The 11,178-nt window shown below is 36.2% G+C and overlaps 1 long non-coding RNA gene across 9 annotated transcripts; it reads right to left on the bottom strand.

The window, feature by feature from the left end:
- Nucleotides 1–5,832: 5,832 nt before the first annotated feature.
- On the bottom strand, nt 5,833–10,929 carry LOC121891877. Of its 9 annotated transcripts, XR_006094196.1 has the most exons (7): nt 10,912–10,926; nt 9,868–9,893; nt 9,521–9,622; nt 7,580–7,670; nt 7,339–7,472; nt 7,096–7,208; nt 5,837–6,372 (listed from the first exon to the last, which is right to left on the bottom strand). It is a non-coding gene; the product is annotated as an uncharacterized LOC121891877 (long non-coding RNA). The 9 variants fall into 9 exon arrangements; XR_006094193.1 differs by having other exon boundaries at nt 5,833–6,372; nt 9,521–9,893; XR_006094194.1 differs by lacking the exons at nt 9,521–9,622; nt 9,868–9,893; nt 10,912–10,926 and adding exons at nt 8,654–8,762; nt 8,853–8,867 and having other exon boundaries at nt 5,838–6,372.
- Between the last annotated feature and the right edge of the window lie 249 nt (nt 10,930–11,178).

Raw genomic sequence — 11,178 nt, 5'->3', positions numbered from 1 at the left:
TTTATCCTTACATTATAATTAGTCATACAATACATTATTTTTTATGTGTATATGGATGATTTATTACAGTTAAGGTAAGTATGAACTGTATGAAAAATCATCTCTACTATTGTAACATGAAAGGAAACAAGAAGTGCAAAGATATTTGTGTTTAAAATTATTAAATATGATCAACAAGACATATTCAAGTTGGAGTAGATCAGTAAAATACTAAAAGAACAAATGTCCTTGGATATTTATTAGTATTCTGCACAGATGTTTCTGCCTACATATCACAAAAGACACTTGATTGCAGATGAATATATTGTATGAAGCTTCCAGATGAATTATCAGCTTCTCTTTAGGATCTGAATTAAACACTTTTTATTCTCATTCATTCATCATTAGATTTATTAGCAATAATAAAACCAGTAAGATCTTTCCAAAATATTCTAGTGTGAGAACAAATCCAAAAAAAATGAAGCAGTGTTTCAGGCAGAGCTTTACAAAATGAACAATTTACATCAACATCAGCTTTAAACTTTGTTATGTGATGTAATGTTAAGTGATAACATTTTATTAGGCCAGGCTGTGTATGTGATCACTGATTAATACAAATTCTAAATTAATTTATTAAATTTTCAATAAATGGAAAGACCCAGCACCATGTGTGTCCTTTGTACGGAAAAAACTATGTTTCAGTGTGAAAGCCAGTCTTGGTAAGTACAGTTAGAGACTCCGAAAGCAGACATGTGAAACCCCAGCAAAAGTATTCGAGGTGGGCGACACATCCACAGCTGTCTTCTCTGGTGTCTCACAAGCTCTTTACTCTGGTCCTCTGGAAACTCTGTAATAAAAGAGCAGCAGAAGGAGGAGGAGGAGGACAGGATGAAGATACTGACTGATGTCTGTGTTCTTCATTCTTTTTAAACTTCACGCAGTATTTTCATGTCAGGAATATTATTTATTTTACTGACATTTTTTTATTTCTTTCAAGTGAAATATTGTTGAAATTATATAGTGACTTTGCTGACTGTTCTGGATTTATTCTTTCTTTAATAATTCAAAAATCCCCAATTCTTTGGTAATGAAAAAGAACTGATAAGAGTATTGATAAATACTCTTATTTCATTCCACCAGTGCAGTCAACAAAGCAACATAACTCATCACTTTAACAACCATCTCTACTGTTATCAGATCAGAAATGCTGTTTAACATTCATGACTTCTGTATAAACTTGAACGGCCAACAATATTTTACACCAGTTTTAGAACATTTTACACTTCAACAGAAAGCAAACTTGAACACCAACATGCTGTATGTCAAAGCAGTATAGTAACATGTTCAGCTATGTTGTAACCAAGACCAAAGTGAGGAAACAACAGGTAAATAAAAGGCAGAGCCTCCATTTTAATTCAGTTCAGGTAGAGATATTCATTCATGTGAATGTGGACGCTGCACATTTATCTTTAAGAAAAAGAACCAGAGTCAAAGAAAAGTGTCAATAAGTTAAAACAATGAAGTTTTATTCAGTGTCGTCCATTAATTCATCATTTACCAGACTAACATTTCCTTAATGATGATAAAGTGGAATCTGACTGTGTATCAGGCTGCAGCTACATTACATTTTAAATATATTAGTTCAGCTTTAATCTGACGGGGATAAAACACAGGAGGCAGCAACTGAAGATGAAAAATATAGTTCAAGATTTAAAGAATATATAGATCAAAGACATAGAGACACGACTGTAAACTCACAGTCTGATCCAGTAATAATGTGTTTGGTGATTTGCACTTGAAAAGGCGTCGAGGTTAAAATACAGCAGATTTTAAATGTTTAGACGTCTATTTGTATCTTGTCTCAACAGCATTCAGTGACTTTATTTCAGCTACTTCAACAAATGTAGTAAATTTAAACATTGTCACTGAAATGCTGTTAAAACACGTTCAGACTATGCTCCCGATTTAAAAAAAACTCACTTTCAAACTACATTCTGCAGCTGCACCACGATCCTGCTCACTTTAACATTTTAATATATAATCTCCAATATTATAAGAATGATGTTCCATCAGTGCAACCAATCACATCATGAGTGATAGAGATCATTATAAAGCTTCATACTCATTTAAAAAAAATTAAACTGAGATTACACATTATGTGCAGTAAACATTTCAGTGCAGGAGCTGCTCTGATAAACTGACAGCTGTCTTGTGTCACAGTGTTATAACAGAAGGACATGCAGAGGTTTGATTCTGAGCTGAGGCTGAATTCACGCTGTGTAATATTTGAATATAAGAGAAAAAAACGCTGCTCAAGGAAAGACTGATGTGCATAAAAGCGATAACTTTTGTGAATCGATTCAGAATCGTAGAAAATAAGAATTGAAATTCTTCTATGAATTGATTTTTTCACCCACCCCTACTTTGTTGACTGTAAATCTACTTTCTTGTCGTTTATGGTATTTCTTGTGCACTTGTGTTCCAGTTGTGTCTCACTTAAATAACTATTTAAAACACAAACAAACAAACAAAAAGCCTTCTATCTAGTACTCTTTCTCACTGCACAGCTACTTGAGAATTTGTATCACGGCTCTTTCAGAGTTACTGTCCTCTCACGCTCGACCGTCTCGCCACACTTGTAAATCTCTTTGGATTGAAGCGACTGCCAAATGACAAAATGTACATTTGTTTTATGTATAAAAACATTCTAGTAGACTGATCCTGAAGAATTATTGGTTAAACCAGGTTTATTTCAGTAAATCAGGCTTATTTTCAGAAGATTCTGGTTCATAAAGTTTAAATAAGTCTGAACTAATAGAAACTTATTCCTCTAAAGTTCTTCCCTCACAGTTCAACTTTACTGCTGCACTGTAAACACTCGTCATCACATGAATCACATGAGCTGCATAATGATTCAGTTATTTTTCATTTTCCAAAACAGGATACAGTGTAATATTCATGACGCTCGGAGCAAATTGTTCCTGATATATAAGACAAATGTTGATGTTTGGTACAAATGTAAATTATGGACAAGTTGTCTCCTGAAAAACACAATACTGTAAGAGTCAAAGATTTCTGTGTGCAAAGTTACACCTTTATTAGCTTTAGAAACAGGCAGATTTAATGATGGAGAGATGTTATAGTTTTCCTCAAGAGAAACGGCTTTGTTTGTAACATGAGGTTGAAGACAAAGTGCATTTTTATGGTTTTATGTCCTTCATTTCTGATAAGTTCTTGTGAATGAGTATTAAAAAAAGTTAAAAATCCTCTCCAGACATGTACTAAGACATATAAAAATACTCTACTTGGAACAATAATGTGTGTCAGATATGGTTTTTCCACAAAAAAAATATATTTACCACGTTAAATCAATACTACTCAACTCTCTGTATTCATCTTTAACCTGAAGTGTTCTTTAAGGAAATCTGATCACAGAACAGCAGCTCTGAACTTTGGACTGAAAAAACTGGATCAAAATCAAATATTAACAGACTTTATAAATCTTTATCAGTTGGATCATAAAGTCTGATGTGTGTCTTTTATTCCAACAAGGAAATAAAAAGTGCTCAGATGGCATTAATGCAGTCTGTTGTATCTCTGTGATGTGTGCAAAACGGGACAAATAAATTGTTTGTGGAAAAGATGAAGATAAAATTATAATATAGCTGTTTGTTTATTTAAAAATCAGATCTAATCATTTTATTTGGAGAGAAATAGCTTCTTGTGTGCTGTAGACTGTGACTGTATTATTCTACAGAGAGGTTGGTGGAGAGAGAGCACTGCACGAAAGATTCATGTCATTCCTCCTTCGCTTACCCTCTCTCTCTTTTTTCTGTCTGTTTTGTTCGGATCTCATTTTCCTCCTTGTGTTTAGAAATATTGAATTAAGAATGAAGATGAGACAAAAGAAAACAACAAGGGAGGATGAAAGGAAAGAAAAAATGGATAGAAGAAAGGAAAAGCACACTCATATGCACATAAGCAGTATTTACTTTACTACTAAACAGAGCAAATCAGCAGGAAGAAAAGACTTTCCAGTTTCCAATTCACAAATCAAACAAGCGCTCATTAAAACCTCGTCGTCTCCAGTCGTCCCACAACTCACTCCAACAAATTCCACTTCATGGAAACACACACATTTCACCCCGAGACAGAAACCAAACGTCATCCTATGATTCATTTCCATTCAAATAACACAAATCCAAGAGAGTCTTATTAATGATCGCAGTGAATGTAGCCCACAGATTCCTTCATCCATTTATCAGTGTGAGGATGAGTGTGTGTGTGTGTGTTTCTTTTTACATGCATGCATACGTTACGCCCATAGAGTGGTTGCCTTGGCAACGGTAAACTACAGCGCTGCTAATCAGCTGTTCGGGCTCTAACCGTCTACATTCTATTAACCGTTAGAAACAAACTGAAAATAAACGTTATTAACCGTTAGAAGAAAATTAATAAAACAAAGAAATATAAACTATAAAACACTCTAACATTAAATCTTATAAATACATATATATCAGTGGAGTCAAGCAAACGTTACATCTGACTCCCTTTGACGTTTTGACAGGTGTAATTTGATGATAACCATCATCGTAAACGGCAAGCTAGCGCCAACTCGTCCCAGTTTAGGACACCAAGCTAGCGCCAACTCGTCCCAGTTTAGGACACCAAGCTAGCGCAAAGACCGCTGACAAACTACAAACTACACGCTACAATACATAACAGTACATTAAATAGAAAAACTGATAAACTGTATAAATGTTTACATGACATTTACACACCTGAAAGAACAGATGGAAAAAAGAGTGTGAGTCTGCTGATCCTCCGTGGCTTTACTGATTATACGTTAACTGCCAACTGAAGAATGCAGCGCAGGCTCACAGCTTATAAACCCCCAGCTGATCTCCTGCCTTTTACACTCCAAATAGAAATATATGAAATTGAATGGAGGGTCTGTTAACGTGTAAAATAGCAAGTTCAACATACCTAGGATATCTTTTAGTTATCTGGCTTCACTGAACCTAACATTGTCCATCCAGATAAATAGAAATATATGAAATTGAATGGAGGGTCTGTTAACGTGTAAAATAAAGTGCAAATATATAAAACAAAATAACACAAGTAAGTTGGCAATTGCATGTTAATATCCTATGTGCCACACATATGTCAATAGAAGTCCTAGACTCAATTATTCCACTAAGGAGACAGTGCATAGTAGCATCTCTCTCTCTCACACACACAAACCTGAATACACTCACCCATAACAGGAAATGGTTTACTGACTGCTGTGTGTGACTGACATGCTGAGTGCAGACTGCAGCATAGTGTCCTGCTCTCCTTATTCTTCTACAGAAGGACGACACACTTAATGAGTTGTCCTAACACACACAGAGGTGCACATTCACACTCACACACTTGTACTTCCATACTTGTGAGGACTCGCAGTAACCTGAAACATTCCCTATAGCTTCTTATCTTAACCTTGTCCCAACTCATTGCCTACCCCAGACCCTTAACCTGACCCTTACCCAATTCTAACCTTCACACTAAACCAGATCTTAAAGAGCCCCTTTAAGAAGGGAAGGGCAGACAAAATATCCTCACTTTCCAAAAATGTCTTTATTTTCAAGCTCTAAAGCTCAACTGGGTCTTTTAGGAGACACTGAATGTGCTGCAGCTGCTTGTTTTGGTTTTTTCGGGTCATGAATGTGATACAGACGATGTTTGTGCTGCAAGAAATCTGACGTCAAAGTGAATCCAATACAAGATGTTTTACTAATAACATTTTAATCCAATCTTTTAAGCAGTCTGACCTCATCTGATCAAAACAACATAAAGTTGTCAATAAAGTTTCTATAAATATATAAATAATCTATAAATATATTGAATCCTACTTGCTGTAGCTGTGCTGATCTAGATGTTAGCCTGACCTCTGACCTCTCTGGGTTGCAGCGAGTGAGAAGACATTCCCTCCAATAAACTTAAGACTGTTTCTCCAACCAAATAAACTTCATGAGGTCACATTATTGATAAAGATAAATGACATATTATTAAACTCAATTATCATTTACATTTTCACAGGAAAAATACATGAATGAATACATTATAATATAAAATAACAATAAACTAGAAAAGGTGTAACTTTCTGTGAGAAATGTGAGTGTGCTTGCTTTAGCTGACAGATGGTGTTTCAGTTCATTACCAAGAGCCCCAAACTCTTCCAATGAACCAGCTTCAATAGTCAGGACAGCGCCTCGGTAAAGGGTGACGGCAGGAGCATTTTTAATCAGCCAGCGGGAAAGTTAATCACTGAGCTAATTGAGCTGGGGAACTTTTTATTGTGACACAACAGACCACTGACCCACATCACCGCCCTGGTGATCACACGCTTTCCTGTGGAGAGTCAGATTAGCCGTATACCTGTGTGAGGGAGCGACATCATACAGAAAAAAGAAAGATACTTTGATATTTTAATTACTAAAAACAGCTAAATTGAATAGATGCTGCACATTTCATAAAGATGCTGCACATTCTTACATTTGAATGAAGTTTGTAGGTAAAAGCACGTGAGACTAGTTAGTGAGAGTCTGATTTGATAAAAATAATACAGAACAACCCCATAGAAAACCCTGTAGAATAACACACACACACACACACACAGAAAGAACTGCTTTGTGTTTCAAGAGTTAATACTCTGTACTGTACTATAGTGAATTAACAGAACAACTAAAAACATGCAGCTCGTTAACCTTCATCATTTAAAAAGCTCTGATTTGCACTTTTTCTTTTTCACATTCTATCTTTTATCTCCTCACACAAACACACAAATACACACTTTTTGAATCTCTGGCCTGTGACACACACACACGAAACATCAATATTTCTGTCAACTTGGTTAGAGTGAATCAAAACTGCAGTTCATATAATAGGAACATAGACATCCCTCTTCATCATTTCTTGAATTCAGGGTGAATTGACACAGAACCAACAAGAATATGACAAACTGGCCCTTTTCAAATAACACACAAAATCCTACAAAATATTATTATACTGTATGTATCCTTAACGCTAACTTAACACATATCTCACCAGAGAAGGAGAATGAACTATTCTGACCTTGAGGGTGGTGTTTCAGCTTTTTAAAGTCTCTGTTTAGGTTGATAGTATGAATTTTCTTTCCATCTGTTCTAACAGTAAGATGGTCCAGTTGCCAGCAAACTTCCTGCAATCTGTAGACAGGAATGTACAGATCCCAATATTGGTAGTATGTAGATTTGATTAGATTGATTTAATCCAGGAGTTATTAATGGACTATAAAAAACATTACAATGAAAATCCCACTTCTGTGTGTGATTGTACCTGTTGGTCTTGGAGGGGTTGTACTCGTAAGATCCGCCAACGGCTTTCTGCATTCTCTCTGAATTAATCCGCCAAAGTTTTAGGGAGTGGTCCATCACACATGACATCATTTATTCACCCAAGAGATCAAAATCCTGCAGTTGGATGAAAAAAACAACAACAACACATCTTAAATGCCATCTAGTTTTTCTGTGTTAGTGGATTATTCTTCAGATGGCAGCTGTGATTAGATGTTACTCACAGCACTCAGGACTTCATCTTGATGACCTTCAACGCCTCCAAATATCTCCACTAATGTGTCTGTCTGTTTGTTCATAGACGAAGGGCCTGATCTGAGGAAACAGTCGCACAATATCACTGCCAGATAGTTTACACATTTCTGTATTTATGTGATCAGTGAAGCTTATGAGACACCAGAGATACAGAGTCAAATGGACTGTTTGTTCATCAGCACAGTTTTACTGAAAACTGAACAAAAACTGGAGAGATATTTATTTTCCTCTTTACAGCTTAATTAATTGATCACTTGCAGCTGTTGGTGGTGACAGTGAGGCAGCAGCAGCACAGCTGAAGTTTCACCTCCTTCCAGCTTCCCAAATGCGTAAAGCTGCTTTTCCTCCGTCACATATAATTTTACTCTGACCTCTAGAAACTTGTAACAGCATTTTTCATTAGTTTTAACTGATTGAAAAAACTAAATAATCCAGAGGACTCAGTAAAATCTGAACACACAGACATAATACACACATTTTTAGATTCAGCGTGACTTACACTCCCCGATGATATCATCATATGTGATGTGCATCGCGAATAAATGTCCGTAAATCTGCTTAGAAATTAAAAAAAGTCGCTCCCCATAAGTTTTCTTCAGTATCAAGTAATCCAGTGATGTCTGTAGATTCATGGCTACAATGCAAACTGATAATAAAAAGGAAATGATAATAACTAAATCGGGATACTTTTGATGGCGCCATTTTGTCAACATGTAAACAAATATAGGCTAAAAAAAACGGGGTTCAACTTGTAGCTCACAGCTAACTCGCTGAATCCATGGCAACGCTTTACTTCCTGTTTATATCCCCCTAAAGCATTATGGGAAATGTTGTTCCACAACTGAGAGCATGATTATCCTTCAAATCAGTGATGTGTAAGTCTGTCTGTTGTGAATTAGAGCTATTGGCTGGTGTTTGGTACCGACTGGTATCTCTCAGAATAACTTGACAGCAAAGAGCAGCCAATAGCAGATAAACTGTTCAGTAGTAGCCTGCTTTCACCAGCAGATGGCAGCGTTATTCTATTGCTGTGATTGACTGACCTGCTGCATGTAAACTCCTTCTGCTTCCTTGTGTACATGTAGTCAGAGATGTACCTGCACAGGTGACTCAACAGTCAACAAGTCTCAACAGTATGCCTGTATGAAGACTCTGTACATATGAAATGAATGAGGTGGACAATAAATCTAATGTGTTTATTTTGTACGATAAAGAATGAATTCTTCAATAACTAACACTCACCAATGTTAAATCTTTGCTTTAAAAGTCAAATAGCACTGAACTGTAGGAAGTAAAGATGTTTTAATATGTTTTAATGCTGTTAAAAGATGCTGAAAATGAAAATAAAAAGTGTCTTTACATTATGAAGGTGCCCTTTCAATGACACTGTGTACAGCTGAAGAAAGACTGAACTAAAAGTGTGTACAAGAGAGTCATTTCTGTGGTGCATTCACGTGCTAGTGTGATAAAATCGACATTAGGGCGTTCAGGATTGCATCTTTTCAGAACAGTCAAAAGTTAAAGTGACCTTTAACTACCTTTAGAGTTTAAAAGTTAAAAAGGAAAATACAAATTTGGTCGCTTCATCAAATAAAAAGGCTGCTGTTCTTCAGCCGAGTGTCAAAACTCAGAAGACACAAGTTACTACAACACCTGAAAGCACCACAGAAAAAAACATCAGCTATCACAGAGCAGTCTTATAAGTTTTATATTATCAGCACTACTACTGCTAAATGTTTTGCATTTTTACACAAAAAAAACCTGAAACAACTTATGCAATGATGAAACAATGATGCTGGTTGAAACACTGACAGTCGATATGAACAGGAACATGTTCAGGGGCTGTAATCTCTTCTGCAATAATACAAGATGAAAAACTCAAAAGACAGCAGACTCATTAATGCACTTACTGTAATAATGCAAATGTTTACACCAAGAGCTGAGATTGAACAAGCTGTGGAGAGAAAGTTTAGTCCTGGGTGCATCCAGCAGCTGGTGGACATTCAAAACACCTGAATAGTCAAAAGAAATACACTGAAAATCCAGAAGTGGAGAACAAATAAGCTTTATTTACCACCAGCAGGCCTGAATTATATCAGTCTTTATATCTGACAACTTGGAAACAGGTGAGACAGGCTGTGGATGTCAGGAGGTGTGTGTTAATAACAGCAATAATACAATCGATTACACAATTCATCAAAAAAACAACAAAGATGTAGTGAAACTTTGCACTAATATGAATGACACTTGACCTCACCTGCAGGCTGATTGCTGCATTATTTGCTGAAAGATATAAAGAAATATGCACTGACTCAGTACCATGTCTTTCTTACACGGGAATAACATCAACATAAAATAGACACAGCGGTCTACAACACTACAAGGCCTATTCAAATATAAAATAGACACAGCGGTTTGTCTAATCAAACACAAAGCAGACAGTCTACAACACCACAGGCAGTGACACAGACAGGTGCCGAGATGCGGAAAACATGGAGTCAAACAACACATTAATCTCACATTATGACTGATTTCTTCATAACCAACATTTAAGTTAAGAAAGAGACTAATTATGGATGTTTGTATCTTTGTTGAGGTCTGAAAAGGTGAAAACGTTCAGTATTTCCCAAGAAAAGAGCAGCGCAATTAGAGAAAAATCTGAATAAATGAACAGAAATTGCTCTTTTTTTGTATGATACTTTTTTATCATCTTGTGACCTCAAACATTTATCAAGGTTAACTAAATTAAGTGTGAAACTAAGCACTAATACTAGCAGTGGTGTGGTCAGAGGACAAGTCAGACAGGTCATTATAAAGAAATAAGGTATACTGGAGGATAACATGTCATTTTATCAAAACAGAGTGTTTCATAGTGGTGTAATACAACAAACCACATTACATTCAATTAGAAAACTCTAAGATGGCATCTAGACAGCATATTTATGTTCTCATCAAAAAGAAACAATGCACATATCATACTGTAGATACATGACTCACACATATTTCTTTATGTATATTCTTTATGAGTTTTTGTTCATGTCATAAAGTATCACTGCATGTATCAAATACACGACTTACTCACTCTTGTTTTCTGCAGGAATGAATTCTCACAAGCAACAAGCAGCTTCTGCACAGGCTCATTCTCAAACCACACAGTCAACAGGTGACTGAACCACTTAGAAATGCTAAACTGGGGAAATCCACCTTATTCAAAGCCTCGGCGGGCTTGTCAGTCCCAGTACAAGATCCAGTTCATTATATAACTTAACCATAAGTTATGGAAGTGACATGTTTCACTCACCAAGTGTTGTCGCTGCTCAGCCTGCTGTAGTTTAGTGTAAATTAGTCCATTTGTGTTTTCCACCATCCTCCATAGAACAAAATAATCCCAACAGGTTAACCAACTTTGTACATATCACGGTCCCTTTTTAAAACTTCATCCTCCTCTCCTTCATGGTGCCACTTTGTCTTTGTCGATGTTTATGTCCCGCTCAACACACAGCAAAGTGAGGTTGGATAGTCTGGCCGTTAGCCGCTGTCAGGCTAGTAGTGCTAGCAATAACGTTAG

The sequence above is a fragment of the Thunnus maccoyii genome, chromosome 24 (assembly GCF_910596095.1).
Source record: "Thunnus maccoyii chromosome 24, fThuMac1.1, whole genome shotgun sequence".
NCBI lineage: Eukaryota > Metazoa > Chordata > Actinopteri > Scombriformes > Scombridae > Thunnus > Thunnus maccoyii.
This window is presented reverse-complemented; position numbering and strand designations above follow the sequence as displayed.